The sequence below is a fragment of the Oncorhynchus clarkii genome, chromosome 21, assembly GCF_045791955.1.
Source record: "Oncorhynchus clarkii lewisi isolate Uvic-CL-2024 chromosome 21, UVic_Ocla_1.0, whole genome shotgun sequence".
Lineage (NCBI taxonomy): Eukaryota > Metazoa > Chordata > Actinopteri > Salmoniformes > Salmonidae > Oncorhynchus > Oncorhynchus clarkii.
In genome coordinates this window covers 31,235,039-31,260,781 of record NC_092167.1, presented here as the reverse complement: position 1 = coordinate 31,260,781, position 25,743 = coordinate 31,235,039, and the positions used below count along the sequence as shown (strand labels likewise).

The window sequence follows — 25,743 nt, the reverse complement described above, 5'->3', positions numbered from 1 at the left end:
GAGACCATTGACAGCCATTTTACCAGTAGGTATAGTAACTTGTCATCTTTCATGTTCAACAACACACCAATCACATGTTACAACAGGAAACACAGCAGGTCAAAAGCAAGCTTACTGTAAGGCCAGGAAGGTCTTCCATATCACTAGAAATAGAAAGACAGCATCCCTGGGTGGGCTCAAATCACCAACTTTTAAATTAACAGTCTAACGCGCCAACAAATTGCACCACAGAGACTTGTGGTTATACTGACCCTCAGCAGGCCAAAGTCTCATGGAAGCTCACGCCAAGTCAGGAAGGGTCAGTTCACATCTCCACAATCTGAAAAATGTCATCCCTGGGTGGTGTCAAAGCACCAACCTTTAGATTGACAGTCAAACACGCTAACTGATTGCACGAGAGAGGCTTGTGTTGGCATTGACCCTCAGCACGGCAATTTAACAGGAATCTCATAACAGGTAGTCACATCGACATCATGGAGCACAACAAACTGAAAACTGTCGTCCCTGGGTGGGCTCGAACCACCAACCTTTAGATTAACAGTCTAACGCGCTAACCAATTGCGCCACAGAGACTTGTGGTGTATTTAATACTGACGCTAGATCGCTGGCCATTTGTGCTCTCATCCAACTGAACATGGAGTTTACGAAACAACAACACTTTGTTCCAATGGTTGTGTTAACGTGCATCGAAAGTGCAGCAACATTTTCAAGGAAGTAGCCCTGTAGTTTTCTAATGTTTGTTAGCTTTTTGAATGGCCTTAAAAGGGCAAAGATGTAGCGCAATGTTCGTCAGCGCAACATTATATTAAAAGGCATCTGGCAGGAGTAAATTCAGCCACAATCACAAATATATTATGATAAATATATATTTTAAACAACTGCATTTTCACAAATGTAATATATAATCGCCAAGCCCATTCAAAAATAATTAGGGGACTGACTCCGGAAGAATGATGAAGTGGCTAGTCACTTTCATGGCGTATAGGCATACATTTACACACAAACACACTGGACCAACATTGTCCTTCTCGCGAGATAAATATAAATAATATGTTTTTTCATACCAGATTGACATCATTTACGTTGTCATACTAGCCAGATTAATAAGAATAAATGATATGTTCCTTGGAGAACACAGAATGATCAAGCTATTGAGTAACAGAAGATCAGAGACCATTGACAGCCATTTTACCAGTAGGTATAGTAACTTGTCATCTTTCATGTTCAACAACACACCAATCACATGTTACAACAGGAAACACAGCAGGTCAAAAGCAAGCTTACTGTAAGGCCAGGAAGGTCTTCCATATCACTAGAAATAGAAAGACAGCATCCCTGGGTGGGCTCAAATCACCAACTTTTAAATTAACAGTCTAACGCGCCAACAAATTGCACCACAGAGACTTGTGGTTATACTGACCCTCAGCAGGCCAAAGTCTCATGGAAGCTCACGCCAAGTCAGGAAGGGTCAGTTCACATCTCCACAATCTGAAAAATGTCATCCCTGGGTGGTGTCAAAGCACCAACCTTTAGATTGACAGTCAAACACGCTAACTGATTGCACGAGAGAGGCTTGTGTTGGCATTGACCCTCAGCACGGCAATTTAACAGGAATCTCATAACAGGTAGTCACATCGACATCATGGAGCACAACAAACTGAAAACTGTCGTCCCTGGGTGGGCTCGAACCACCAACCTTTAGATTAACAGTCTAACGCGCTAACCAATTGCGCCACAGAGACTTGTGGTGTATTTAATACTGACGCTAGATCGCTGGCCATTTGTGCTCTCATCCAACTGAACATGGAGTTTACGAAACAACAACACTTTGTTCCAATGGTTGTGTTAACGTGCATCGAAAGTGCAGCAACATTTTCAAGGAAGTAGCCCTGTAGTTTTCTAATGTTTGTTAGCTTTTTGAATGGCCTTAAAAGGGCAAAGATGTAGCGCAATGTTCGTCAGCGCAACATTATATTAAAAGGCATCTGGCAGGAGTAAATTCAGCCACAATCACAAATATATTATGATAAATATATATTTTAAACAACTGCATTTTCACAAATGTAATATATAATCGCCAAGCCCATTCAAAAATAATTAGGGGACTGACTCCGGAAGAATGATGAAGTGGCTAGTCACTTTCATGGCGTATAGGCATACATTTACACACAAACACACTGGACCAACATTGTCCTTCTCGCGAGATAAATATAAATATTATGTTTTTTCATACCAGATTGACATCATTTACGTTGTCATACCTGCCAGATTAATAAGAATAAATTATATGTTCCTTGGAGAACACAGAATGATCAAGCTATTGAGTAACAGAAGATCAGAGACCATTGACAGCCATTTTACCAGTAGGTATAGTAACTTGTCATCTTTCATGTTCAACAACACACCAATCACATGTTACAACAGGAAACACAGCAGGTCAAAAGCAAGCTTACTGTAAGGCCAGGAAGGTCTTCCATATCACTAGAAATAGAAAGACAGCATCCCTGGGTGGGCTCAAATCACCAACTTTTAAATTAACAGTCTAACGCGCCAACAAATTGCACCACAGAGACTTGTGGTTATACTGACCCTCAGCAGGCCAAAGTCTCATGGAAGCTCACGCCAAGTCAGGAAGGGTCAGTTCACATCTCCACAATCTGAAAAATGTCATCCCTGGGTGGTGTCAAAGCACCAACCTTTAGATTGACAGTCAAACACGCTAACTGATTGCACGAGAGAGGCTTGTGTTGGCATTGACCCTCAGCACGGCAATTTAACAGGAATCTCATAACAGGTAGTCACATCGACATCATGGAGCACAACAAACTGAAAACTGTCGTCCCTGGGTGGGCTCGAACCACCAACCTTTAGATTAACAGTCTAACGCGCTAACCAATTGCGCCACAGAGACTTGTGGTGTATTTAATACTGACGCTAGATCGCTGGCCATTTGTGCTCTCATCCAACTGAACATGGAGTTTACGAAACAACAACACTTTGTTCCAATGGTTGTGTTAACGTGCATCGAAAGTGCAGCAACATTTTCAAGGAAGTAGCCCTGTAGTTTTCTAATGTTTGTTAGCTTTTTGAATGGCCTTAAAAGGGCAAAGATGTAGCGCAATGTTCGTCAGCGCAACATTATATTAAAAGGCATCTGGCAGGAGTAAATTCAGCCACAATCACAAATATATTATGATAAATATATATTTTAAACAACTGCATTTTCACAAATGTAATATATAATCGCCAAGCCCATTCAAAAATAATTAGGGGACTGACTCCGGAAGAATGATGAAGTGGCTAGTCACTTTCATGGCGTATAGGCATACATTTACACACAAACACACTGGACCAACATTGTCCTTCTCGCGAGATAAATATAAATATTATGTTTTTTCATACCAGATTGACATCATTTACGTTGTCATACCTGCCAGATTAATAAGAATAAATGATATGTTCCTTGGAGAACACAGAATGATCAAGCTATTGAGTAACAGAAGATCAGAGACCATTGACAGCCATTTTACCAGTAGGTATAGTAACTTGTCATCTTTCATGTTCAACAACACACCAATCACATGTTACAACAGGAAACACAGCAGGTCAAAAGCAAGCTTACTGTAAGGCCAGGAAGGTCTTCCATATCACTAGAAATAGAAAGACAGCATCCCTGGGTGGGCTCAAATCACCAACTTTTAAATTAACAGTCTAACGCGCCAACAAATTGCACCACAGAGACTTGTGGTTATACTGACCCTCAGCAGGCCAAAGTCTCATGGAAGCTCACGCCAAGTCAGGAAGGGTCAGTTCACATCTCCACAATCTGAAAAATGTCATCCCTGGGTGGTGTCAAAGCACCAACCTTTAGATTGACAGTCAAACACGCTAACTGATTGCACGAGAGAGGCTTGTGTTGGCATTGACCCTCAGCACGGCAATTTAACAGGAATCTCATAACAGGTAGTCACATCGACATCATGGAGCACAACAAACTGAAAACTGTCGTCCCTGGGTGGGCTCGAACCACCAACCTTTAGATTAACAGTCTAACGCGCTAACCAATTGCGCCACAGAGACTTGTGGTGTATTTAATACTGACGCTAGATCGCTGGCCATTTGTGCTCTCATCCAACTGAACATGGAGTTTACGAAACAACAACACTTTGTTCCAATGGTTGTGTTAACGTGCATCGAAAGTGCAGCAACATTTTCAAGGAAGTAGCCCTGTAGTTTTCTAATGTTTGTTAGCTTTTTGAATGGCCTTAAAAGGGCAAAGATGTAGCGCAATGTTCGTCAGCGCAACATTATATTAAAAGGCATCTGGCAGGAGTAAATTCAGCCACAATCACAAATATATTATGATAAATATATATTTTAAACAACTGCATTTTCACAAATGTAATATATAATCGCCAAGCCCATTCAAAAATAATTAGGGGACTGACTCCGGAAGAATGATGAAGTGGCTAGTCACTTTCATGGCGTATAGGCATACATTTACACACAAACACACTGGACCAACATTGTCCTTCTCGCGAGATAAATATAAATATTATGTTTTTTCATACCAGATTGACATCATTTACGTTGTCATACCTGCCAGATTAATAAGAATAAATGATATGTTCCTTGGAGAACACAGAATGATCAAGCTATTGAGTAACAGAAGATCAGAGACCATTGACAGCCATTTTACCAGTAGGTATAGTAACTTGTCATCTTTCATGTTCAACAACACACCAATCACATGTTACAACAGGAAACACAGCAGGTCAAAAGCAAGCTTACTGTAAGGCCAGGAAGGTCTTCCATATCACTAGAAATAGAAAGACAGCATCCCTGGGTGGGCTCAAATCACCAACTTTTAAATTAACAGTCTAACGCGCCAACAAATTGCACCACAGAGACTTGTGGTTATACTGACCCTCAGCAGGCCAAAGTCTCATGGAAGCTCACGCCAAGTCAGGAAGGGTCAGTTCACATCTCCACAATCTGAAAAATGTCATCCCTGGGTGGTGTCAAAGCACCAACCTTTAGATTGACAGTCAAACACGCTAACTGATTGCACGAGAGAGGCTTGTGTTGGCATTGACCCTCAGCACGGCAATTTAACAGGAATCTCATAACAGGTAGTCACATCGACATCATGGAGCACAACAAACTGAAAACTGTCGTCCCTGGGTGGGCTCGAACCACCAACCTTTAGATTAACAGTCTAACGCGCTAACCAATTGCGCCACAGAGACTTGTGGTGTATTTAATACTGACGCTAGATCGCTGGCCATTTGTGCTCTCATCCAACTGAACATGGAGTTTACGAAACAACAACACTTTGTTCCAATGGTTGTGTTAACGTGCATCGAAAGTGCAGCAACATTTTCAAGGAAGTAGCCCTGTAGTTTTCTAATGTTTGTTAGCTTTTTGAATGGCCTTAAAAGGGCAAAGATGTAGCGCAATGTTCGTCAGCGCAACATTATATTAAAAGGCATCTGGCAGGAGTAAATTCAGCCACAATCACAAATATATTATGATAAATATATATTTTAAACAACTGCATTTTCACAAATGTAATATATAATCGCCAAGCCCATTCAAAAATAATTAGGGGACTGACTCCGGAAGAATGATGAAGTGGCTAGTCACTTTCATGGCGTATAGGCATACATTTACACACAAACACACTGGACCAACATTGTCCTTCTCGCGAGATAAATATAAATAATATGTTTTTTCATACCAGATTGACATCATTTACGTTGTCATACTAGCCAGATTAATAAGAATAAATGATATGTTCCTTGGAGAACACAGAATGATCAAGCTATTGAGTAACAGAAGATCAGAGACCATTGACAGCCATTTTACCAGTAGGTATAGTAACTTGTCATCTTTCATGTTCAACAACACACCAATCACATGTTACAACAGGAAACACAGCAGGTCAAAAGCAAGCTTACTGTAAGGCCAGGAAGGTCTTCCATATCACTAGAAATAGAAAGACAGCATCCCTGGGTGGGCTCAAATCACCAACTTTTAAATTAACAGTCTAACGCGCCAACAAATTGCACCACAGAGACTTGTGGTTATACTGACCCTCAGCAGGCCAAAGTCTCATGGAAGCTCACGCCAAGTCAGGAAGGGTCAGTTCACATCTCCACAATCTGAAAAATGTCATCCCTGGGTGGTGTCAAAGCACCAACCTTTAGATTGACAGTCAAACACGCTAACTGATTGCACGAGAGAGGCTTGTGTTGGCATTGACCCTCAGCACGGCAATTTAACAGGAATCTCATAACAGGTAGTCACATCGACATCATGGAGCACAACAAACTGAAAACTGTCGTCCCTGGGTGGGCTCGAACCACCAACCTTTAGATTAACAGTCTAACGCGCTAACCAATTGCGCCACAGAGACTTGTGGTGTATTTAATACTGACGCTAGATCGCTGGCCATTTGTGCTCTCATCCAACTGAACATGGAGTTTACGAAACAACAACACTTTGTTCCAATGGTTGTGTTAACGTGCATCGAAAGTGCAGCAACATTTTCAAGGAAGTAGCCCTGTAGTTTTCTAATGTTTGTTAGCTTTTTGAATGGCCTTAAAAGGGCAAAGATGTAGCGCAATGTTCGTCAGCGCAACATTATATTAAAAGGCATCTGGCAGGAGTAAATTCAGCCACAATCACAAATATATTATGATAAATATATATTTTAAACAACTGCATTTTCACAAATGTAATATATAATCGCCAAGCCCATTCAAAAATAATTAGGGGACTGACTCCGGAAGAATGATGAAGTGGCTAGTCACTTTCATGGCGTATAGGCATACATTTACACACAAACACACTGGACCAACATTGTCCTTCTCGCGAGATAAATATAAATAATATGTTTTTTCATACCAGATTGACATCATTTACGTTGTCATACTAGCCAGATTAATAAGAATAAATGATATGTTCCTTGGAGAACACAGAATGATCAAGCTATTGAGTAACAGAAGATCAGAGACCATTGACAGCCATTTTACCAGTAGGTATAGTAACTTGTCATCTTTCATGTTCAACAACACACCAATCACATGTTACAACAGGAAACACAGCAGGTCAAAAGCAAGCTTACTGTAAGGCCAGGAAGGTCTTCCATATCACTAGAAATAGAAAGACAGCATCCCTGGGTGGGCTCAAATCACCAACTTTTAAATTAACAGTCTAACGCGCCAACAAATTGCACCACAGAGACTTGTGGTTATACTGACCCTCAGCAGGCCAAAGTCTCATGGAAGCTCACGCCAAGTCAGGAAGGGTCAGTTCACATCTCCACAATCTGAAAAATGTCATCCCTGGGTGGTGTCAAAGCACCAACCTTTAGATTGACAGTCAAACACGCTAACTGATTGCACGAGAGAGGCTTGTGTTGGCATTGACCCTCAGCACGGCAATTTAACAGGAATCTCATAACAGGTAGTCACATCGACATCATGGAGCACAACAAACTGAAAACTGTCGTCCCTGGGTGGGCTCGAACCACCAACCTTTAGATTAACAGTCTAACGCGCTAACCAATTGCGCCACAGAGACTTGTGGTGTATTTAATACTGACGCTAGATCGCTGGCCATTTGTGCTCTCATCCAACTGAACATGGAGTTTACGAAACAACAACACTTTGTTCCAATGGTTGTGTTAACGTGCATCGAAAGTGCAGCAACATTTTCAAGGAAGTAGCCCTGTAGTTTTCTAATGTTTGTTAGCTTTTTGAATGGCCTTAAAAGGGCAAAGATGTAGCGCAATGTTCGTCAGCGCAACATTATATTAAAAGGCATCTGGCAGGAGTAAATTCAGCCACAATCACAAATATATTATGATAAATATATATTTTAAACAACTGCATTTTCACAAATGTAATATATAATCGCCAAGCCCATTCAAAAATAATTAGGGGACTGACTCCGGAAGAAATGAAGTGGCTAGTCACTTTCATGGCGTATAGGCATACATTTACACACAAACACACTGGACCAACATTGTCCTTCTCGCGAGATAAATATAAATATTATGTTTTTTCATACCAGATTGACATCATTTACGTTGTCATACTAGCCAGATTAATAAGAATAAATGATATGTTCCTTGGAGAACACAGAATGATCAAGCTATTGAGTAACAGAAGATCAGAGACCATTGACAGCCATTTTACCAGTAGGTATAGTAACTTGTCATCTTTCATGTTCAACAACACACCAATCACATGTTACAACAGGAAACACAGCAGGTCAAAAGCAAGCTTACTGTAAGGCCAGGAAGGTCTTCCATATCACTAGAAATAGAAAGACAGCATCCCTGGGTGGGCTCAAATCACCAACTTTTAAATTAACAGTCTAACGCGCCAACAAATTGCACCACAGAGACTTGTGGTTATACTGACCCTCAGCAGGCCAAAGTCTCATGGAAGCTCACGCCAAGTCAGGAAGGGTCAGTTCACATCTCCACAATCTGAAAAATGTCATCCCTGGGTGGTGTCAAAGCACCAACCTTTAGATTGACAGTCAAACACGCTAACTGATTGCACGAGAGAGGCTTGTGTTGGCATTGACCCTCAGCACGGCAATTTAACAGGAATCTCATAACAGGTAGTCACATCGACATCATGGAGCACAACAAACTGAAAACTGTCGTCCCTGGGTGGGCTCGAACCACCAACCTTTAGATTAACAGTCTAACGCGCTAACCAATTGCGCCACAGAGACTTGTGGTGTATTTAATACTGACGCTAGATCGCTGGCCATTTGTGCTCTCATCCAACTGAACATGGAGTTTACGAAACAACAACACTTTGTTCCAATGGTTGTGTTAACGTGCATCGAAAGTGCAGCAACATTTTCAAGGAAGTAGCCCTGTAGTTTTCTAATGTTTGTTAGCTTTTTGAATGGCCTTAAAAGGGCAAAGATGTAGCGCAATGTTCGTCAGCGCAACATTATATTAAAAGGCATCTGGCAGGAGTAAATTCAGCCACAATCACAAATATATTATGATAAATATATATTTTAAACAACTGCATTTTCACAAATGTAATATATAATCGCCAAGCCCATTCAAAAATAATTAGGGGACTGACTCCGGAAGAATGATGAAGTGGCTAGTCACTTTCATGGCGTATAGGCATACATTTACACACAAACACACTGGACCAACATTGTCCTTCTCGCGAGATAAATATAAATAATATGTTTTTTCATACCAGATTGACATCATTTACGTTGTCATACTAGCCAGATTAATAAGAATAAATGATATGTTCCTTGGAGAACACAGAATGATCAAGCTATTGAGTAACAGAAGATCAGAGACCATTGACAGCCATTTTACCAGTAGGTATAGTAACTTGTCATCTTTCATGTTCAACAACACACCAATCACATGTTACAACAGGAAACACAGCAGGTCAAAAGCAAGCTTACTGTAAGGCCAGGAAGGTCTTCCATATCACTAGAAATAGAAAGACAGCATCCCTGGGTGGGCTCAAATCACCAACTTTTAAATTAACAGTCTAACGCGCCAACAAATTGCACCACAGAGACTTGTGGTTATACTGACCCTCAGCAGGCCAAAGTCTCATGGAAGCTCACGCCAAGTCAGGAAGGGTCAGTTCACATCTCCACAATCTGAAAAATGTCATCCCTGGGTGGTGTCAAAGCACCAACCTTTAGATTGACAGTCAAACACGCTAACTGATTGCACGAGAGAGGCTTGTGTTGGCATTGACCCTCAGCACGGCAATTTAACAGGAATCTCATAACAGGTAGTCACATCGACATCATGGAGCACAACAAACTGAAAACTGTCGTCCCTGGGTGGGCTCGAACCACCAACCTTTAGATCCCTGGGTGGGCTCGAACCACCAACCTTTAGATTAACAGTCTAACGCGCTAACCAATTGCGCCACAGAGACTTGTGGTGTATTTAATACTGACGCTAGATCGCTGGCCATTTGTGCTCTCATCCAACTGAACATGGAGTTTACGAAACAACAACACTTTGTTCCAATGGTTGTGTTAACGTGCATCGAAAGTGCAGCAACATTTTCAAGGAAGTAGCCCTGTAGTTTTCTAATGTTTGTTAGCTTTTTGAATGGCCTTAAAAGGGCAAAGATGTAGCGCAATGTTCGTCAGCGCAACATTATATTAAAAGGCATCTGGCAGGAGTAAATTCAGCCACAATCACAAATATATTATGATAAATATATATTTTAAACAACTGCATTTTCACAAATGTAATATATAATCGCCAAGCCCATTCAAAAATAATTAGGGGACTGACTCCGGAAGAATGATGAAGTGGCTAGTCACTTTCATGGCGTATAGGCATACATTTACACACAAACACACTGGACCAACATTGTCCTTCTCGCGAGATAAATATAAATAATATGTTTTTTCATACCAGATTGACATCATTTACGTTGTCATACTAGCCAGATTAATAAGAATAAATTATATGTTCCTTGGAGAACACAGAATGATCAAGCTATTGAGTAACAGAAGATCAGAGACCATTGACAGCCATTTTACCAGTAGGTATAGTAACTTGTCATCTTTCATGTTCAACAACACACCAATCACATGTTACAACAGGAAACACAGCAGGTCAAAAGCAAGCTTACTGTAAGGCCAGGAAGGTCTTCCATATCACTAGAAATAGAAAGACAGCATCCCTGGGTGGGCTCAAATCACCAACTTTTAAATTAACAGTCTAACGCGCCAACAAATTGCACCACAGAGACTTGTGGTTATACTGACCCTCAGCAGGCCAAAGTCTCATGGAAGCTCACGCCAAGTCAGGAAGGGTCAGTTCACATCTCCACAATCTGAAAAATGTCATGCCTGGGTGGTGTCAAAGCACCAACCTTTAGATTGACAGTCAAACACGCTAACTGATTGCACGAGAGAGGCTTGTGTTGGCATTGACCCTCAGCACGGCAATTTAACAGGAATCTCATAACAGGTAGTCACATCGACATCATGGAGCACAACAAACTGAAAACTATCGTCCCTGGGTGGGCTCGAACCACCAACCTTTAGATTAACAGTCTAATGAAAACTATCGTCCCTGGGTGGGCTCGAACCACCAACCTTTAGATTAACAGTCTAACGCGCTAACCAATTGCGCCACAGAGACTTGTGGTGTATTAAATACTGACGCTAGATCGCTGGCCATTTGTGCTCTCATCCAACTGAACATGGAGTTTACGAAACAACAACACTTTGTTCCAATGGTTGTGTTAACGTGCATCGAAAGTGCAGCAACATTTTCAAGGAAGTAGCCCTGTAGTTTTCTAATGTTTGTTAGCTTTTTGAATGGCCTTAAAAGGGCAAAGATGTAGCGCAATGTTCGTCAGCGCAACATTATATTAAAAGGCATCTGGCAGGAGTAAATTCAGCCACAATCACAAATATATTATGATAAATATATATTTTAAACAACTGCATTTTCACAAATGTAATATATAATCGCCAAGCCCATTCAAAAATAATTAGGGGACTGACTCCGGAAGAATGATGAAGTGGCTAGTCACTTTCATGGCGTATAGGCATACATTTACACACAAACACACTGGACCAACATTGTCCTTCTCGCGAGATAAATATAAATAATATGTTTTTTCATACCAGATTGACATCATTTACGTTGTCATACTAGCCAGATTAATAAGAATAAATTATATGTTCCTTGGAGAACACAGAATGATCAAGCTATTGAGTAACAGAAGATCAGAGACCATTGACAGCCATTTTACCAGTAGGTATAGTAACTTGTCATCTTTCATGTTCAACAACACACCAATCACATGTTACAACAGGAAACACAGCAGGTCAAAAGCAAGCTTACTGTAAGGCCAGGAAGGTCTTCCATATCACTAGAAATAGAAAGACAGCATCCCTGGGTGGGCTCAAATCACCAACTTTTAAATTAACAGTCTAACGCGCCAACAAATTGCACCACAGAGACTTGTGGTTATACTGACCCTCAGCAGGCCAAAGTCTCATGGAAGCTCACGCCAAGTCAGGAAGGGTCAGTTCACATCTCCACAATCTGAAAAATGTCATCCCTGGGTGGTGTCAAAGCACCAACCTTTAGATTGACAGTCAAACACGCTAACTGATTGCACGAGAGAGGCTTGTGTTGGCATTGACCCTCAGCACGGCAATTTAACAGGAATCTCATAACAGGTAGTCACATCGACATCATGGAGCACAACAAACTGAAAACTGTCGTCCCTGGGTGGGCTCGAACCACCAACCTTTAGATTAACAGTCTAACGCGCTAACCAATTGCGCCACAGAGACTTGTGGTGTATTTAATACTGACGCTAGATCGCTGGCCATTTGTGCTCTCATCCAACTGAACATGGAGTTTACGAAACAACAACACTTTGTTCCAATGGTTGTGTTAACGTGCATCGAAAGTGCAGCAACATTTTCAAGGAAGTAGCCCTGTAGTTTTCTAATGTTTGTTAGCTTTTTGAATGGCCTTAAAAGGGCAAAGATGTAGCGCAATGTTCGTCAGCGCAACATTATATTAAAAGGCATCTGGCAGGAGTAAATTCAGCCACAATCACAAATATATTATGATAAATATATATTTTAAACAACTGCATTTTCACAAATGTAATATATAATCGCCAAGCCCATTCAAAAATAATTAGGGGACTGACTCCGGAAGAATGATGAAGTGGCTAGTCACTTTCATGGCGTATAGGCATACATTTACACACAAACACACTGGACCAACATTGTCCTTCTCGCGAGATAAATATAAATAATATGTTTTTTCATACCAGATTGACATCATTTACGTTGTCATACTAGCCAGATTAATAAGAATAAATTATATGTTCCTTGGAGAACACAGAATGATCAAGCTATTGAGTAACAGAAGATCAGAGACCATTGACAGCCATTTTACCAGTAGGTATAGTAACTTGTCATCTTTCATGTTCAACAACACACCAATCACATGTTACAACAGGAAACACAGCAGGTCAAAAGCAAGCTTACTGTAAGGCCAGGAAGGTCTTCCATATCACTAGAAATAGAAAGACAGCATCCCTGGGTGGGCTCAAATCACCAACTTTTAAATTAACAGTCTAACGCGCCAACAAATTGCACCACAGAGACTTGTGGTTATACTGACCCTCAGCAGACCAAAGTCTCATGGAAGCTCACGCCAACTCAGGAAGGGTCAGTTCACATCTCCACAATCTGAAAAATGTCATCCCTGGGTGGTGTCAAAGCACCAACCTTTAGATTGACAGTCAAACACTCTAACTGATTGCACGAGAGAGGCTTGTGTTGGCATTGACCCTCAGCACGGCAATTTAACAAGAATCTCATAACAGGTAGTCACATCGACATCATGGAGCACAACAAACTGAAAACTGTCGTCCCTGGGTGGGCTCGAACCACCAACCTTTAGATTGACAGTCAAACACGCTCTAACTTGTGTTGGCGACCCTCAGCACGGCAATTGCTCATAACAGGTACCACATCGAGAAGTCTTGTGGTTGACAGTCTATTTGCATGAGAGAGGCTTGTGTTGGCATTGACTCAGCACGGCAATTTAACAGGAATCTCATAACAGGTACAGGACGTCACATCGACATCATGGAGCACAACAAACTGAAAACTGTCGTCCCTGGGTGGGCTCGAACCACCAACCTTTAGATTAACAGTCTAACGCGCTAACCAATTGCGCCACAGAGACTTGTGGTGTATTTAATACTGACGCTAGATCGCTGGCCATTTGTGCTCTCATCCAACTGAACATGGAGTTTACGAAACAACAACACTTTGTTCCAATGGTTGTGTTAACGTGCATCGAAAGTGCAGCAACATTTTCAAGGAAGTAGCCCTGTAGTTTTCTAATGTTTGTTAGCTTTTTGAATGGCCTTAAAAGGGCAAAGATGTAGCGCAATGTTCGTCAGCGCAACATTATATTAAAAGGCATCTGGCAGGAGTAAATTCAGCCACAATCACAAATATATTATGATAAATATATATTTTAAACAACTGCATTTTCACAAATGTAATATATAATCGCCAAGCCCATTCAAAAATAATTAGGGGACTGACTCCGGAAGAATGATGAAGTGGCTAGTCACTTTCATGGCGTATAGGCATACATTTACACACAAACACACTGGACCAACATTGTCCTTCTCGCGAGATAAATATAAATAATACGTTTTTTCATACCAGATTGACATCATTTACGTTGTCATACTAGCCAGATTAATAAGAATAAATTATATGTTCCTTGGAGAACACAGAATGATCAAGCTATTGAGTAACAGAAGATCAGAGACCATTGACAGCCATTTTACCAGTAGGTATAGTAACTTGTCATCTTTCATGTTCAACAACACACCAATCACATGTTACAACAGGAAACACAGCAGGTCAAAAGCAAGCTTACTGTAAGGCCAGGAAGGTCTTCCATATCACTAGAAATAGAAAGACAGCATCCCTGGGTGGGCTCAAATCACCAACTTTTAAATTAACAGTCTAACGCGCCAACAAATTGCACCACAGAGACTTGTGGTTATACTGACCCTCAGCAGGCCAAAGTCTCATGGAAGCTCACGCCAAGTCAGGAAGGGTCAGTTCACATCTCCACAATCTGAAAAATGTCATCCCTGGGTGGTGTCAAAGCACCAACCTTTAGATTGACAGTCAAACACGCTAACTGATTGCACGAGAGAGGCTTGTGTTGGCATTGACCCTCAGCACGGCAATTTAACAAGAATCTCATAACAGGTAGTCACATCGACATCATGGAGCGCAACAAACTGAAAACTGTCATCCCTGGGTGGGCTCGAACCACCAACCTTTAGATTAACAGTCTAACGCGCTAACCAATTGCGCCACAGAGACTTGTGGTGTATTTAATACTGACGCTAGATCGCTGGCCATTTGTGCTCTCATCCAACTGAACATGGAGTTTACGAAACAACAACACTTTGTTCCAATGGTTGTGTTAACGTGCATCGAAAGTGCAGCAACATTTTCAAGGAAGTAGCCCTGTAGTTTTCTAATGTTTGTTAGCTTTTTGAATGGCCTTAAAAGGGCAAAGATGTAGCGCAATGTTCGTCAGCGCAACATTATATTAAAAGGCATCTGGCAGGAGTAAATTCAGCCACAATCACAAATATATTATGATAAATATATATTTTAAACAACTGCATTTTCACAAATGTAATATATAATCGCCAAGCCCATTCAAAAATAATTAGGGGACTGACTCCGGAAGAATGATGAAGTGGCTAGTCACTTTCATGGCGTATAGGCATACATTTACACACAAACACACTGGACCAACATTGTCCTTCTCGCGAGATAAATATAAATAATACGTTTTTTCATACCAGATTGACATCATTTACGTTGTCATACTAGCCAGATTAATAAGAATAAATTATATGTTCCTTGGAGAACACAGAATGATCAAGCTATTGAGTAACAGAAGATCAGAGACCATTGACAGCCATTTTACCAGTAGGTATAGTAACTTGTCATCTTTCATGTTCAACAACACACCAATCACATGTTACAACAGGAAACACAGCAGGTCAAAAGCAAGCTTACTGTAAGGCCAGGAAGGTCTTCCATATCACTAGAAATAGAAAGACAGCATCCCTGGGTGGGCTCAAATCACCAACTTTTAAATTAACAGTCTAACGCGCCAACAAATTGCACCACAGAGACTTGTGGTTATACTGACCCTCAGCAGGCCAAAGTCTCATGGAAGCTCACGCCAAGTCAGGAAGGGTCAGTTCACATCTCCACAATCTGAAAAATGTCATCCCTGGGTGGTGTCAAAGCACCAACCTTTAGATTGACAGTCAAACACGCTAACTGATTGCACGAGAGAGGCTTGTGTTGGCATTGACCCTCAGCACGGCAATTTAACAAGAATCTCATAACAGGTAGTCACATCGACATCATGGAGCGCAACAAACTGAAAACTGTCATCCCTCGGTGGGCTCGAAACACCAACCTTTAGATTGACAGTCTAACTGATTGCATGAGAGAGGCTTGTGTTGGCATTGACCCTCAGCACGGCAATTTAACAGGAATCTCGTAACAGGTACAGGACGTCACATCGACCACAACAAACTGCAAACTGTCATCCCTGGGTGGGCTTGAACCACCAACCTTTAGATTAACAGTCTAACGCGCTAACCAATTGCGCCACAGAGACTTGTGGTGTATTTAATACTGACGCTAGATCACTCGCCATTTGTGCTCTCATCCAACTGAACATGGAGTTTACGAAACAACAACACTTTGTTCCAATGGTTGTGTTAACGTGCATCGAAAGTGCAGCAACATTTTCAAGGAAGTAGCCCTGTAGTTTTCTAATGTTTGTTAGCTTTTTGAATGGCCTTAAAAGGGCAAAGATGTAGCGCAATGTTCGTCAGCGCAACATTATATTAAAAGGCATCTGGCAGGAGTAAATTCAGCCACAATCACAAATATATTATGATAAATATATATTTTAAACAACTGCATTTTCACAAATGTAATATATAATCGCCAAGCCCATTCAAAAATAATTAGGGGACTGACTCCGGAAGAATGATGAAGTGGCTAGTCACTTTCATGGCGTATAGGCATACATTGACACACAAACACACTGGACCAACATTGTCCTTCTCGCGAGATAAATATAAATAATACGTTTTTTCATACCAGATTGACATCATTTACGTTGTCATACTAGCCAGATTAATAAGAATACATTATATGTTCCTTGGAGAACACAGAATGATCAAGCTATTGAGTAACAGAAGATCAGAGACCATTGACAGCCATTTTACCAGTAGGTATAGTAACTTGCCATCTTTCATGTTCAACAACACACCAATCACATGTTACAACAGGAAACACAGCAGGTCAAAAGCAAGCTTACTGTAAGGCCAGGAAGGTCTTCCATATCACTAGAAATAGAAAGACAGCATCCCTGGGTGGGCTCAAATCACCAACTTTTAAATTAACAGTCTAACGCGCCAACAAATTGCACCACAGACACTTGTGGTTATACTGACCCTCAGCAGGCCAAAGTCTCATGGAAGCTCACGCCAAGTCAGGAAGGGTCAGTTCACATCTCCACAATCTGAAAAATGTCATCCCTGGGTGGTGTCAAAGCACCAACCTTTAGATTGACAGTCAAACACGCTAACTGATTGCACGAGAGAGGCTTGTGTTGGCATTGACCCTAAGCACGGCAATTTAACAGGAATCTCATAACAGGTACAGGACGTCACATCGACATCATGGAGCACAACAAACTGAAAACTGTCGTCCCTGGGTGGGCTCAAACCACCAACCTTTAGATTAACAGTCTAACGCACTAACCAATTGCGCCACAGAGACTTGTGGTGTATTTAATCCTGAAGCTAGATCACTGGCCATTCGTGCTCTCATCCAACTGAACATGGAGTTTACGAAACAACAACACTTTGTTCCGATGGTTGTGTTAACGTGCATCGAAAGTGCAGCAACATTTTCAAGGAAGTAGCCCTGTAGTTTTCTAATGTTTGTTAGCTTTTTGAATGGCCTTAAAAGGGCAAAGATGTAGCGCAATGTTCGTCAGCGCAACATTATATTAAAAGGCATCTGGCAGGAGTAAATTCAGCCACAATCACAAATATATTATGATAAATATATATTTTAAACAACTGCATTTTCACAAATGTAATATATAATCGCCAAGCCCATTCAAAAATAATTAGGGGACTGACTCCGGAAGAATGATGAAGTGGCTAGTCACTTTCATGGCGTATAGGCATACATTTACACACAAACACACAGGACCAACATTGTCCTTCTCGCGAGATAAATATAAATAATATGTTTTTTCATACCAGATTGACATCATTTACGTTGTCATACTAGCCAGATTAATAAGAATAAATTATATGTTCCTTGGAGAACACAGAATGATCAAGATATTGAGTAACAGAAGATCAGAGACCATTGACAGCCATCTTACCAGTAGGTATAGTAACTTGCCATCTTTCATGTTCAACAACACACCAATCACATGTTACAACAGGAAACACAGCAGGTCAAAAGCAAGCTTACTGTAAGGCCAGGAAGGTCTTCCATATCACTAGAAATAGAAAGACAGCATCCCTGGGTGGGCTCAAATCACCAACTTTTAAATTAACAGTCTAACGCGCCAACAAATTGCACCACAGAGACTTGTGGTTATACTGACCCTCAGCAGGCCAAAGTCTCATGGAAGCTCACGCCAAGTCAGGAAGGGTCAGTTCACATCTCCACAATCTGAAAAATGTCATCCCTGGGTGGTGTCAAAGCACCAACCTTTAGATTGACAGTCAAACACGCTAACTGATTGCACGAGAGAGGCTTGTGTTGGCATTGACCCTAAGCACGGCAATTTAACAGGAATCTCATAACAGGTACAGGACGTCACGTCGACATCATGGAGCACAACAAACTGAAAACTGTCGTCCCTGGGTGGGCTCAAACCACCAACCTTTAGATTAACAGTCTAACGCACTAACCAATTGCGCCACAGAGACTTGTGGTGTATTTAATCCTGAAGCTAGATCACTGGCCATTCGTGCTCTCATCCAACTGAACATGGAGTTTACGAAACAACAACACTTTGTTCCAATGGTTGTGTTAACGTGCATCGAAAGTGCAGCAACATTTTCAAGGAAGTAGCCCTGTAGTTTTCTAATGTTTGTTAGCTTTTTGAATGGCCTTAAAAGGGCAAAGATGTAGCGCAATGTTCGTCAGCGCAACATTATATTAAAAGGCATCTGGCAGGAGTAAATTCAGCCACAATCACAAATATATTATGATAAATATATATTTTAAACAACTGCATTTTCACAAATGTAATATATAATCGCCAAGCCCATTCAAAAATAATTAGGGGACTGACTCCGGAAGAATGATGAAGTGGCTAGTCACTTTCATGGCGTATAGGCATACATTTACACACAAACACACTGGACCAACATTGTCCTTCTCGCGAGATAAATATAAATAATATGTTTTTTCATACCAGATTGACATCATTTACGTTGTCATACTAGCCAGATTAATAAGAATAAATGATATGTTCCTTGGAGAACACAGAATGATCAAGCTATTGAGTAACAGAAGATCAGAGACCATTGACAGCCATTTTACCAGTAGGTATAGTAACTTGTCATCTTTCATGTTCAACAACACACCAATCACATGTTACAACAGGAAACACAGCAGGTCAAAAGCAAGCTTACTGTAAGGCCAGGAAGATCTTCCATATCACTAGAAATAGAAAGACAGCATCCCTGGGTGGGCTCAAATCAACAACTTTTAAATTAACAGTCTAACGCGCCAACAAATTGCACCACAGAGACTTGTGGTTATACTGACCCTCAGCAGGCCAAAGTCTCATGGAAGCTCACGCCAAGTCAGGAAGGGTCAGTTCACATCTCCACAATCTGAAAAATGTCATCCCTGGGTCAAACACGCTAACTGATTGCACGAGAGAGGCTTGTGTTGGCATTGACCCTCAGCACGGCAATTTAACAGGAATCTCATAACAGGTACAGGACGTCACATCGACATCATGGAGCACAACAAACTGAAAACTGTCGTCCCTGAGTGGGCTCGAACTACCAACCTTTAGATTAACAGTCTAACACGCTAACAAATTGCACCACAGAGACTTGTGGTTATACTGACCCTCAGCAGGCAAAGTCTCATGGAAGCTCACGCCAAGTCAGGAAGGGTCAGTTCACATCTCCACAATCTGAAAAATGTTATCCCTGGGTGGTGTCAAAGCACCAACCTTTAGATTGACAGTCAAACACGCTAACTGATTGCACAAGAGAGGCTTGTGTTGGCATTGACCCTCAGCACGGCAATTTAACAGGAATCTCATAACAGGACGTCACATCGACATCATGGAGCACAACAATCTGAAAACTGTCATCCCTGGGTGGGCTCGAACCACCAACCTTTAGATTAACAGTCTAACGCGCTAACCAATTGCGCCACAGAGACTTGTGGTGTATTTAATCCTGACGCTAGATCACTGGCCATTCGTGCTCTCATCCAACTGAACATGGAGTTTACGAAACAACAACACTTTGTTCCAATGGTTGTGTTAACGTGCATCGAAAGTGCAGCAACATTTTCAAGGAAGTAGCCCTGTAGTTTTCTAATGTTTGTTAGCTTTTTGAATGGACTTAACAGGGCAAAGATGTAGCGCAATGTTCGTCAGCGCAACATTATATTAAAAGGCATCTGGCAGGAGTAAATTCAGCCACAATCACAAATATATTATGATAAATATATATTTTAAACAACTGCATTTTCACAAATGTAATATATAATCGCCAAGCCCATTCAAAAATAATTAGGGGACTGACTCCGGAAGAATGATGAAGTGGCTAGTCACTTTCATGGCGTATAGGCATACATTTACACACAAACACACTGGACCAACATTGTCCTTCTCGCAAGATAAATATAAATAATACGTTTTTTCATACCAGATTGACATCATTTACGTTGTCATACTAGCCAGATTAATAAGAATAACACACATATGTTCCTTGGAGAACACAGAATGATCAAGCTATTGAGTAACAGAAGATCAGAGACCATTGACAGCCATTTTACCAGTAGGTATAGTAACTTGTCATCTTTCATGTTCAACAACACACCAATCACATGTTACAACAGGAAACACAGCAGGTCAAAAGCAAGCTTACTGTAAGGCCAGGAAGGTCTTCCATATCACTAGAAATAGAAAGACAGCATCCCTGGGTGGGCTCAAATCACCAACTTTTAAATTAACAGTCTAACGCGCCAACAAATTGCACCACAGAGACTTGTGGTTATACTGACCCTCAGCAGGCCAAAGTCTCATGGAAGCTCACGCCAAGTCAGGAAGGGTCAGTTCACATCTCCACAATCTGAAAAATGTCATCCCTGGGTGGTGTCAAAGCACCAACCTTTAGATTGACAGTCAAACACGCTAACTGATTGCACCAGAGAGGCTTGTGTTGGCATTGACCCTCAGCACGGCAATTTAACAGGAATCTGTTGGTGTCACATACAGGAGAGGGAGTGCAAAACAACGACGCTGGACAGAGTGGAATCAGGTGTAGCAAAAAGGCAGTTTATTTAAAGTCAGAGATATCTTGTCCTACAGCGTGCACGGACCTAAGCAATATGACCCTGCGAGGAGTCAGCTAAATTAGGCTGCCCAGCCAGAGTTTACAACAGAATGTACACACAGAATAATGTAGGAGGAGTCTCGTCGTGTTGGTCTTCTGACTGGTCCTGAAGAGTTGGAGGCGGGCCTGCTCTAGCCAGAGCAGAGGCCCCATTGGTGCACAGCAGAGTCCTCTGCTCTTGGCACCCGACCAGTAGGGGGGGGGGGGGGGGGGGTGGAGTGTGAGTGTACAGTGCTCATGAGATGTTTGTGTGTCAAGGAAGCGTGGATATAGGGACTGGCAATGTCTGCTTTAGGCTCAGGTGTTTCCTGTCTTTGCAGGAGTGCATGCAAGGGTCAATGTCAGTGAGATAGTTTGGCACTCTAAGCTCGTTAGTGTTGCAGGATGTTCTTTGTAGTTTACAGTGGAGTATATTTGCGTGATGGCAGCTGTGTGTCCTTCGGCTAATCATGTTATTGCACGTAGGCTCTAAACTTGACTGAGGACACTGGGCCCAGAGTTATCTGAGGACATCCGGTTTAACCAGAGCATTGGCCTGCTAGTAATGCTTGATATTAGATTATTTATATAACAAATCCCCCTCTTCACATCTTATTAGACGTGAACAATAGAAATAAAATATGAAGCAACCAAACAATTTGGTAGGAACCACATTTTTGAGTCCCCCTCTTCACATCTATTAACGCGAAAACTATAGGAGAGTGCTACGTTTGGTGCGTGTGAGATTGAAGGGAGTGGTGCTAGGAATGTTATCAGGGATAGGGGTTGGGGTGAGAGGGGTTGATGCTTTAGTATGTGTTTGTTGTTCTATTAACCATGTGAGAGTGCCTAGGGTTACTCCAAATATCAGTAGGAATATCACAAACAGTGGTTCAGATATTCCTAGCCTTGCCCAGGGAGAGAGAAATATCCCTTTAACTGGGCGAGGTTCCTTTTTCAGGGGAGGTGGAGTTTGATACTCCATCACCTGAATCAGGAGTGTCTTCATTTGGTATCGAATTTAGGCTGTTCAAATCAGCTCTGACTTCAGTCAGTGTCCTGGAAGGAGTTGGGGCTGTGGTGCAATGTGTAAGGTGGTGCCAAGGTGCGCCTGATTTACCTTTGACCTGGACTGAGTGTGAAGTAACCTCCTTCACTTCGTATGGTCCAGTCCACCTGGGTTCCAGCCACTTTCTCTTGTGGACTTTAACCCTCACCCAGTCACCAACCTTTACCTTCAGTGGTGGCGTGTCCCCCGGCAGCTCCCCCCCCCTGGACCTTGTGAACCTGGGTAGAGAGTGCTGCAGAGAGAACCGTCAGTTTTTTCACATAATCAGACATTACAATTTGTTGTACATCAAGGGCGGGCATATGACCTCCCTCCCTTGGTGGACCATGCATGACTCTACCAGTCATTATCCCATGAGGCACATACTTTAGCTATCTTAGCTTTTGCTTTTGGTTTGACGTTCCACCAGATTTTGGGATTGGGGCCTGTACACAGATCCAAATCTGTGGGTTATGCCAAATCTTTCTTCCACCTGTCTCAGGTGTTTGTTACTGAAATGTGAGCCATTTGTCAAATTTGATTTGTCTTGGGATGCCATACCTGGGTATTAGTTTGGTTTGTAGCCACTTAACGACTGACCTAGCATCCCCCTTTGCTGTTGGTATTGCTTCTACCCATTTGGAGAACCTATCTACCATAACTAGGAGATAGAGTTTGTCTTTAGATACATTGTCGGGGCCCATGTCGGTGTAGTCTATACTAATGTCCTGAAAACATGCATTAGGTACTGGGTATGAGCCCATTGGTGTTTGATATGGTTTCTTTGGGTTGTGGCTGTCACAAACATTGCATTCGTCATAAAATAAGTAATCGTCATAAAATAAGTCAGTCATATTTTTCATGTGAGGGTGCCACCAGATGTGCGAGACCTTTTGAAGGGTCTTTAGTTTGCCTTCGTGTGTGGGGCCATGTGCTTCTCGTAAAAGTTCTGGGTCCATCAGTGTGGACTGCTCCATGGGCATAGGCTGAGTCTGTATAGATATTCACAGTCTTTCCTTTTCCTCTGATGAGGGCCTGCGTCAATCTGATGATTTCAGCTAATTGGGCAGATGCTGGTTGAGGGATGATGGCTGATTCAAGGGTGACATGTGAACCGTCTGGGAGTTGCTGTACCACCGCATAGGCTGCTATGTTTCCTTCTTCTCCTTTGTAGCAGCAGCCATCAGTGTACAGCCATTGGTCGGGATTGGTCAGTGGTTAATTCTTCAGGTCTGGTCTCAGTTTTAGTTCTTGTACCGCTCTTTCAGCACAAGAGTGGGGCAGTCCTTCTTCTGCGTTGAGTGCATCTGCCATATTTTTCTCTGTGTTCACTTGTTGTTGTAGTCAGGTGCAATCAGCGCTGCTGCCTCTGATAGATCTGTTTTCAGGAGTGCAAAAGCTGTTGATGCTTCATCCGTCCAGGTCAGGGGTGCATGGAGGTTCCTTGGTTGTAGGATGACCGGTGCTGCCACCCCCTCTGGGCCACACACAATGGTACAACACCTGATAGGTGGGGTCAGGTGCATCATGTCTTCGTCCCAGTCTTCAGTGTAGGGGCAGTCATCAGTGTCTCAACTTGGGGAGTCTTATATGGGTGCAGAGTGTAGATTTGAGCTTTCAGTTGGTTGAACTTAAACTGGATATGAGGGGTGGCAGGCCCTGTGGGTAGGCATTTTAGCCAGTACACTTCTTGGGTTTCAGACAGTGTGGGCTTCGGAAGGAGTGGCATCATCATAATTCTTACTGGGCGATCAGGTGATGAAGAGGGAGGGCTGGTGGATACTTCCACTCCACTTTCAGTAAGATATATGGTGCACCCCATTTTGCATAAGAGGTCCCGTCCTAGTAGGTTGATCGGGCATTTTGGACAGTACAGGAACTGGTGTTTCAACTGAGAGTTTTCCCTGGAGAATGTTAAAGGGATAGTGCGGCTTTTAGCCTCAGGTGATCCCGTGACCCCTACCACCGATATGGAATCAGATGACAGCATTTGAGGGAACTTGATAGCAGAATAGGTGCATCCTGTGTCTACCAGGAACTGATGGGGGACACCCTCAACTTCGCACATCATTGTTGGTTCAGTGTGCTGTTGAAAGTGTTGCCTCCCTTCTCCTGCCGTGGGTGGTGGGCATCTTCATGGCCAGGGCATGGCGTTCCCTGCCATACCCTTTGAACTGTGGTTGGTTGTAATCTTGCTGTTGGTTGTAGTATAGATGAGGAGGGGGTCCTCCTCTTCCTCTCCCTCTTCCTCTTCCTCTCCATTGCTGTTGCTGCGGGGAGAGTGGTTTCATGCAATCTCTGGCAAAGTGACCGGGAATTCCACAGTTATAACACTGGTAGTTTCCCCCTCTGGGTGGTCCAGTGTAGGGGCCCCGTTGAGCCCATTGTGGCTGTTGTTGTTGCAGGATATACTGCTGTGGGGGAGGGTATTTGGGTGGTGGGGAGTTGCACACACACAATCTGTATCGCGGAGGTTCTGCTCTCTCTCTCTCTCTTGTCCCCTTCTTTTTGAACATGTATATCTTGTTCCTCTCCGTCTCACTTGCTCTTGCTTCCTCTACTGCGTCCTCTAGCTCTCTCTGCATAATTTGGAGTTCCCCCCCTGTAGGAGGTCTCCCGCTAAAGTAACCTGCTTGTGTCCATTTTAGCCTTATCACCTCCCACACTTCCTTCACTTTCCTGTACTGTTCCTTTCCTCCCGCTCTATCAGTCTATCAGTCATGCGCTGTTCATGCGCTGTATTCATTGAACTTGAGTTTGGGTGTATTTGGGCCAGACATGTTATCACAAAATAATTACGTGAACTGCTAAGGTAATTATTAACGTGGTTAGTCAAGATATAACTACGGCAGTGATTATCTGAAAAAGGTCTTATTTGGCTCCTAATTCCTGTTCTAGCTCATCTGGTAATGTCTGAAATGTGTCCTCTAGGTTTGAGTCAGTCCTGTACTATGTCCTGTGTAATATGTGTTTATTTCTATCTTTGTATACTTAGCCCGTCCTTGGTCGAAACCAAGGATGTATTCGCGGTGCCGGGACAGACTCAACTCTTGTACCCCACCCTCGTATTCAAAGGTTCTATCGGTATGTGATTACAATTACGTGTGTGTTTTAAAAAAAAAAAAATTAATTGAATATGTTCAGTGTTTTATTCAGGTATTATCTAGAAATGATTCACCAATTTCCCTTTGGAACGATGTATCAGTGAACTTAGGCAATTCTATAACAATTGTCAGAATAATTCTATCTCTGTAGGAAATATAGATAGAAATTTGGAAAACCAAAAATTGTTCAGCGAATTATTTAAATACTTTCTAAAAATAATTTAGCAATCACCTCTTGGAACAATATGTTAGCAAATTCAAGCGGTTCTATAACAATTGTCAGAATAATTCTAGTACTTTAGGAAATATGAATTAAAAATAGAAAACTAAAAAATTG

The 25,743-nt window shown here is 42.1% G+C and overlaps 17 non-coding genes across 17 annotated transcripts; all 17 read right to left on the bottom strand.

The window, feature by feature from the left end:
- Window positions 1-499: 499 nt before the first annotated feature.
- Window positions 500-573, bottom strand: trnan-guu (transfer RNA asparagine (anticodon GUU)). Its single transcript has one exon. It is a non-coding gene; the product is annotated as a tRNA-Asn (tRNA).
- A 1,095-nt stretch (window positions 574-1,668) lies between these two features.
- On the bottom strand, window positions 1,669-1,742 carry trnan-guu (transfer RNA asparagine (anticodon GUU)). Its single transcript has one exon. It is a non-coding gene; the product is annotated as a tRNA-Asn (tRNA).
- A 1,095-nt stretch (window positions 1,743-2,837) lies between these two features.
- Window positions 2,838-2,911, bottom strand: trnan-guu (transfer RNA asparagine (anticodon GUU)). The gene has a single exon. It is a non-coding gene; the product is annotated as a tRNA-Asn (tRNA).
- A 1,095-nt stretch (window positions 2,912-4,006) lies between these two features.
- trnan-guu (transfer RNA asparagine (anticodon GUU)) lies at window positions 4,007-4,080 on the bottom strand. Its single transcript has one exon. It is a non-coding gene; the product is annotated as a tRNA-Asn (tRNA).
- A 1,095-nt stretch (window positions 4,081-5,175) lies between these two features.
- On the bottom strand, window positions 5,176-5,249 carry trnan-guu (transfer RNA asparagine (anticodon GUU)). The gene has a single exon. It is a non-coding gene; the product is annotated as a tRNA-Asn (tRNA).
- A 1,095-nt stretch (window positions 5,250-6,344) lies between these two features.
- trnan-guu (transfer RNA asparagine (anticodon GUU)) lies at window positions 6,345-6,418 on the bottom strand. Its single transcript has one exon. It is a non-coding gene; the product is annotated as a tRNA-Asn (tRNA).
- Window positions 6,419-7,513: 1,095 nt separating this feature from the next.
- trnan-guu (transfer RNA asparagine (anticodon GUU)) lies at window positions 7,514-7,587 on the bottom strand. Its single transcript has one exon. It is a non-coding gene; the product is annotated as a tRNA-Asn (tRNA).
- Window positions 7,588-8,680: 1,093 nt separating this feature from the next.
- On the bottom strand, window positions 8,681-8,754 carry trnan-guu (transfer RNA asparagine (anticodon GUU)). The gene has a single exon. It is a non-coding gene; the product is annotated as a tRNA-Asn (tRNA).
- A 1,128-nt stretch (window positions 8,755-9,882) lies between these two features.
- Window positions 9,883-9,956, bottom strand: trnan-guu (transfer RNA asparagine (anticodon GUU)). The gene has a single exon. It is a non-coding gene; the product is annotated as a tRNA-Asn (tRNA).
- A 1,152-nt stretch (window positions 9,957-11,108) lies between these two features.
- trnan-guu (transfer RNA asparagine (anticodon GUU)) lies at window positions 11,109-11,182 on the bottom strand. The gene has a single exon. It is a non-coding gene; the product is annotated as a tRNA-Asn (tRNA).
- Window positions 11,183-12,277: 1,095 nt separating this feature from the next.
- On the bottom strand, window positions 12,278-12,351 carry trnan-guu (transfer RNA asparagine (anticodon GUU)). Its single transcript has one exon. It is a non-coding gene; the product is annotated as a tRNA-Asn (tRNA).
- A 1,343-nt stretch (window positions 12,352-13,694) lies between these two features.
- Window positions 13,695-13,768, bottom strand: trnan-guu (transfer RNA asparagine (anticodon GUU)). The gene has a single exon. It is a non-coding gene; the product is annotated as a tRNA-Asn (tRNA).
- A 1,095-nt stretch (window positions 13,769-14,863) lies between these two features.
- On the bottom strand, window positions 14,864-14,937 carry trnan-guu (transfer RNA asparagine (anticodon GUU)). The gene has a single exon. It is a non-coding gene; the product is annotated as a tRNA-Asn (tRNA).
- Window positions 14,938-16,190: 1,253 nt separating this feature from the next.
- On the bottom strand, window positions 16,191-16,264 carry trnan-guu (transfer RNA asparagine (anticodon GUU)). The gene has a single exon. It is a non-coding gene; the product is annotated as a tRNA-Asn (tRNA).
- A 1,101-nt stretch (window positions 16,265-17,365) lies between these two features.
- Window positions 17,366-17,439, bottom strand: trnan-guu (transfer RNA asparagine (anticodon GUU)). Its single transcript has one exon. It is a non-coding gene; the product is annotated as a tRNA-Asn (tRNA).
- A 1,101-nt stretch (window positions 17,440-18,540) lies between these two features.
- trnan-guu (transfer RNA asparagine (anticodon GUU)) lies at window positions 18,541-18,614 on the bottom strand. The gene has a single exon. It is a non-coding gene; the product is annotated as a tRNA-Asn (tRNA).
- A 1,406-nt stretch (window positions 18,615-20,020) lies between these two features.
- trnan-guu (transfer RNA asparagine (anticodon GUU)) lies at window positions 20,021-20,094 on the bottom strand. The gene has a single exon. It is a non-coding gene; the product is annotated as a tRNA-Asn (tRNA).
- Window positions 20,095-25,743: the final 5,649 nt, after the last annotated feature.